Genomic DNA, 6,000 nt, shown 5'->3' with positions numbered 1-6,000 from the left:
ACAGATAGTATCAATGATTAATGCTGTCTGAATGAGGACAGAAGGAAATGGGGTCAAGGGGTTAAATACATACCTGTCCTGACATCTTCAGGGCACAGGAGAAACTCTGTGCCCCCCTCCCCTTGGCAGTTCAGTGGTGGCCATGTTTCTGAAGGCTGACAGAGGGGTTCAGAAATATTTGCCTGTTTGGCCACAGCTGCTGACCTGGGGGTGGGCCACGGCCAGTCAGGAGGGCATGGCTAGAGCCTTGGCAGCCAGTTAAAAAAAAAGTCACCAGGGCAAGTCTCCGAAGGGGGGTGGAGCTGTCAACTGCCTGGTGGAAAAAAACATTGGAACAGGTGAGTATTTAACCCCACAAGACACTGTGGTAAATTCTCAAGAAGATGGAATCTAAAGTTTTCATGTGCGAGAGCCAGAGCCGGGACAAGGTCCTCCAGCACCCAAGACCGAGACACCAAAGTGCGCCCCCCCCATCCCTCCCACCCCAGCCGCCACACACTGATTGCTATTAGAGTAAGAGGCACCCCAGGGCCCACAACACTTTAATCTCTAGTTATCTGGCTTGCAGTCACTGCTATGTATCCCCTTTTCTTATTTCTCACTGCTTCAAACACAGTAGGGGAATAATAGCTGAGGGAGTTGTGCTCCACCTCCTACACTTCGCCCTGAGGCTGGAGCCTCTCTCGCCTCTGCCTCGGCCCGGCCCTGGCGAGAGCAATTTCACATCCTGCAAGATGTGAAACGGCCATTGCATGGTCGGATCTTTGCCCCTTCACCTATCTCCTCTTCTCACTATATGTTGCTCTATAATTATTATTGATACAGAATGAACAGATTGATGCATCTGTGATTGATCCAAAGGTAGAGTGCAATAAATTCCACTTCGTTACGAATGGCGCCCATCTCTTTTGACACTTTGTGTTTGAATCATGAATAACTATACTATATTTTGGTAAAATAAATTGCAAGATTTAAAGAACACCTGAAGTGAGAGGGATGTGGAGGCTGCCATTGCCTAGCTGTCCTGCTTATCCTCTGCCTTCAATACTTAGATAATAGACCTTAAACAAGCATGCAGATCAGGAGTTTCTGACTGAAGTATTACAGGATTAGCAGCATGCTGATTTCAGGTATGTGATTCAGGCACTACTGCAGCCGAAGAGATTAGCAGGACTGACAGACGACTGGTATTGTTTAAAAGGAAATAAATATGGCAGCCTCCAGTTCTTAGTACACGCGTTCTTTAAATAATGGCCATAATTTACTAAGCTCATCTCCTGTTTTTAATAATGATTCTGTGCTGTTTTTACTGTTATCACCATGGTGATAAAGCATTTAGTATTTACTAATCAATTTACCTAAGGCAAACCTTAAAATAAGGATTCTCTTTTTAAGTTAAGGAGAGATTTCTAAAGCTAAGGTTTCAATCCTTAAAAAAACAACAAAATTCTAAAGTTAAAGACAGGATGTTATTTCACAGAGAGAAATTCTAGTGTAAAGTGTGTGAGGAGTTATCACCAAGCCTGAGCTGTTGTTGAAGTGGAGGGTTACTACAGAATGTAATGTAAAGTGAAGCATTCTAAGCTGTCAGTATTATTTTTTACTAGTTTATGCAGAAGGGATATGCTCTGTGTAGAGATAAATATACATACACACACACACACAAATTCCCACACAGACCCACAGAAAAACACACAGACCCAGCCACACTCATACAGTCACAGCCTCTCTCTTTCTGTGGCTGTCCTACAAACGCTAGCTGTAATTGTCCTGGCAGCGGGAGGGGTGGAGCTACATCCTGTCTGCATGTGCTCCTTCCCTCCCTATCTGTTTCATGTGTGAATAACTACAGAGGTGACAAGTTAAGGTGTGTACACATGTCCAACTATTTTGAACAACTTGTCGTCTGACTTGTAATTTGAATGACTTGTAGTGCAAACATGTTATGTACACACTGACCAACAAAGAGGCTGATATGCTAATTTATTTAATTTACATGTCATTTAACCAACTTGATAATGGACAATGGACTGGATAGAACAATGGACTGGATTAAATGACTGATAAAACAACTTGTTGTTTGAACATCTATTAGTTGGACAATCGACTAAAAGTCATTTGTACTCATGTACGGACAGTTGTTTGAACGGCAGTTGAGTGTTGAACCGCCGGGAGCTGGCATTTTCCCGTAAGGTGAATAATAGCTACCGCTGCTGATTGCTTTGCACCGCAGCACCCCGACGACACGCCGCAGGCCATTCAATGCGTGCAGGAGAACGGCTTCTGCATGCATTGTCTAATGTGAAAGAGACCTCAGAATTTGGTGAACACCATATAAGGAGTACCAAGGGGGGAAAACACTGGTTTAACTGTCAGAGGGGTAATAGACAACCCCATGCTGTGCTCTGCTTGCCAGAGCAAAAGAAAGGGGAGACGGGGTAGGTGTGTCACTCTGCTACACTCTCTGCATTAACCTGAATACAAACCAATATTTTATAGCTCAAAAATCTCCATTTATATTTGTATAAATATTATATATAGGTGAAATGCACACTGAAGCCCTGTACTCACGCCATGCTGCCAGTGTCAGTGCTATAGCAATAAAGCTAGATTCCATGACAATGCAGTTATACAAACACAGCTGTCATCGTTATTAGGACACATGGAAAACTTTGATCTTTTATTACAAGGTTTCCTTAGATATTCTTATATTCCCTTGATTTGCGAATTATGGATACCATCATACACTTTTCACTTTGTGATAAGCCGGCGTCGTGCGCGCGTGCGCGTGGCGAAGTAATGACAGACCTAGCCCGTTTTTAAACGGGCTAAGTGACTAGTGTTACTAGTACCTGAGGAAAACAGATCACTACATCAGCCAATTGCTGCATTTCACTGTGTCTAATTCTAAAATGTTGAATCTGTAACTGTTAAAAACAAAAAGTAGCAAAATTACAATCTCAGTTTTTGTATATTGGAAAATGAAATTTTGCAGCATCATCGGTGTGGAGCTTGTGCACTGAAGATGCCAATTTTCATTCATATTCAAACTGTCTTTGCTACAAAGCTAAATTCTGACATCCACTATCATCTTATCAGGGTAATTTAATGGTTGAACTTGAAATAGAACGGCTATCAGAAAATTATGTCTTAAAATATACATAAATCAGTTCAGAGCCTTTCAAAGATTGCATTACTGAAAACAGATCACTATATAAAGTAACAATTATCGGAGTAATTTTTTTTAGCTGGTTATTTACCAAAGATGAGCTTACGGTGAAGTTAAGGAGGAAATGAACCCTCTTGAAAAACGTACCTAGCACTAATGTTTCAACTGGAGCTGTATTACTGTACGGCAGCTACTGGACCACTCCCAACCACTCACATGTTTCATTCTGACTTGGTGCAAAATTTAAAGGGACCTCAACTCAAATTCCCAGATAGCCAGTGGTTTTACACAACACCTGAAGAAATTACATTGTTATTTTCCCACATCTAAAGACATGTGGTTAAGCCCCTCAGTCAGTGGCAAGGCCAATCTCATAGATTTACACAGACTTGCTTGAGGTTGCCCGCAGTGCTGTGTATGAATTGGTGAGTGCAGTGGTACAGGGGCAATCTGTTGTTGGATCCTCCTTGATGTCTAACTGCACCACATGAGGTTAGGAGTAGAGATGGCTCGAACCTCCGATTTTCGGTTCGCGAACCTCAAACGTGAACCACCGCAAAAAGTTCGGTTTGCGCAAACTTTCGCGAACCGCAATAGACTTCAATGGGGGGGCGAACTTCGAAAACTAGAGACATTTATGCTGGCCACTAAAGTGGTGGAAAATATGTTTCAAGGGGTCTAACATCTGAGTTTTTGCATTGGGGAGTGGGATACACGCCAAAAGTCCCAGGGAAAAATCTGGATTTGACGCACAGCAACATTTTAAGGGCAGAAATTACATTGCATGCTAAATTGGAGGCCTAAAGTGCTTTAGACATCTTGCATTTGTATACATCAATCAGGTAGTGTAATTAGTGTACTGCTTCACACTGACAGACCAAACTCACTGTGTAACGCAACGCACACAGCAGCTTGTGTAGTGACGCCCATGCTGGACTGGTGCGCACCATGACAAGAGTGCAGGTGATGGCGGCTTTCCAGCCCATATGGCAACTCAATGACAGAACAGTGACTGTCCAGCTGATCGAATTTGGCCTGTCCACAATGAAGCAACATCCCTTATCTTGGGTGAGCACACCCCGCCCGAGACACTCATATAGCCGACGGTCATTGCTTCATCGTGATACGCAAGACCCTTCGCCACGGCAAGGTAACGATCACGAAGAGGAATTGGCACATGTACATGCCTTTTGTTTTGTTGTTGCAGCTGCATTGCGGAGAAGGCAGTCAAGCGGCCTGCAGGCAGAGATGCTGTGTGAAAATCGCAAAAATCTATTAACCCTTCGCACACTCACATGCAAATGTTCAAACAATGCATTCACAGATTCACTCATCCAGGCACAACTGTTATCCCTACAGCTAAATTAAAAGCCAGGGTTTTAGTTCACAGAAGAATGCATTCTTATGCTTAGTCACCTATACTGCGCAGAAGTACCCAGGTAAACATAGGTGTCCTAACTCTGGCCCTGTAACATGCATAGTGCAGACATGCAAACACATTCATTGCATCAAACCTATCAATGGATTAGGAGCACACATCCTAACTTCCTCTCCTGGGAAAGACGGTGCATCTTACCAATCGCACAAGGGAGCTAACGTTATGTGTCCATGTGCACCCTGCGCATACACCAGCATAAGCTGTGTGCATGCTGACAAATACATACAGGGGAAGGAGGGAGTGCACTGAATTGGACCCTAGCCACAGGGGTCAGTAGTAAAATGGAAATACATATATCCAGGCACATCGCCTCTAGTTAGGACATTAAATAAATTATTAGGGAAAGGGAGGTGCTGAAGGGGGTGTGGCTAGAAAACAGCAAAAATCTATTAACCCTTCGCACACTCACATGCAAATGTTCAAACAATGCATTCACAGATTCACTCATCCAGGCACAACTGTTATCCCTACAGCTAAATTAAAAGCCAGGGTTTTAGTTCACAGAAGAATGCATTCTTATGCTTAGTCACCTATACTGCGCAGAAGTACCCAGGTAAACATAGGTGTCCTAACTCTGGCCCTGTAACATGAATAGTGCAGACATGCAAACACATTCATTGCATCAAACCTATCAATGGATTAGGAGCACACATCCTAACTTCCTCTCCTGGGAAAGACGGTGCATCTTACCAATCGCACAAGGGAGCTAACGTTATGTGTCCATGTGCACCATGCGCATACACCAGCATAAGCTGTGTGCATGCTGACAAATACATACAGGGGAAGGAGGGAGTGCACTGAATTGGACCCTAGCCACAGCGGTCAGTAGTAAAATGGAAATACATATATCCAGGCACATCGCCTCTAGTTAGGACATTAAATAAATTATTAGGGAAAGGGAGGTGCTGAAGGGGGTGTGGCTAGAAAACAGCAAAAATCTATTAACCCTTCGCACACTCACATGCAAATGTTCAAACAATGCATTCACAGATTCACTCATCCAGGCACAACTGTTATCCCTACAGCTAAATTAAAAGCTAGGGTTTTAGTTCACAGAAGAATGCATTCTTATGCTTAGTCACCTATACTGTGCAGAAGTACCCAGGTAAGCATAGGTGTCCTAACTCTGGCCCTGTAACATGCATAGTGCAGACATGCAAACACATTCATTGCATCAAATCAGATTTGACGCACAGCAACGTTTTAAGGGCAGAAATCACATTGCATGCTAAATTGGAGGCCTAAAGTGCTTTAGACATCTTGCATTTGTATACATCAATCAGGTAGTGTAATTAGTGTACTGCTTCACACTGACAGACCAAACTCACTGTGTAACGCAACGCACACAGCAGCTTGTGTAGTGACGCCCATGCTGGACTGGTGCGCACCAGGG

Source organism: Hyperolius riggenbachi, chromosome 2 (assembly GCF_040937935.1).
Source record: "Hyperolius riggenbachi isolate aHypRig1 chromosome 2, aHypRig1.pri, whole genome shotgun sequence".
Classification (NCBI taxonomy): Eukaryota; Metazoa; Chordata; class Amphibia; order Anura; family Hyperoliidae; genus Hyperolius; species Hyperolius riggenbachi.
This window is presented reverse-complemented; position numbering follows the sequence as displayed.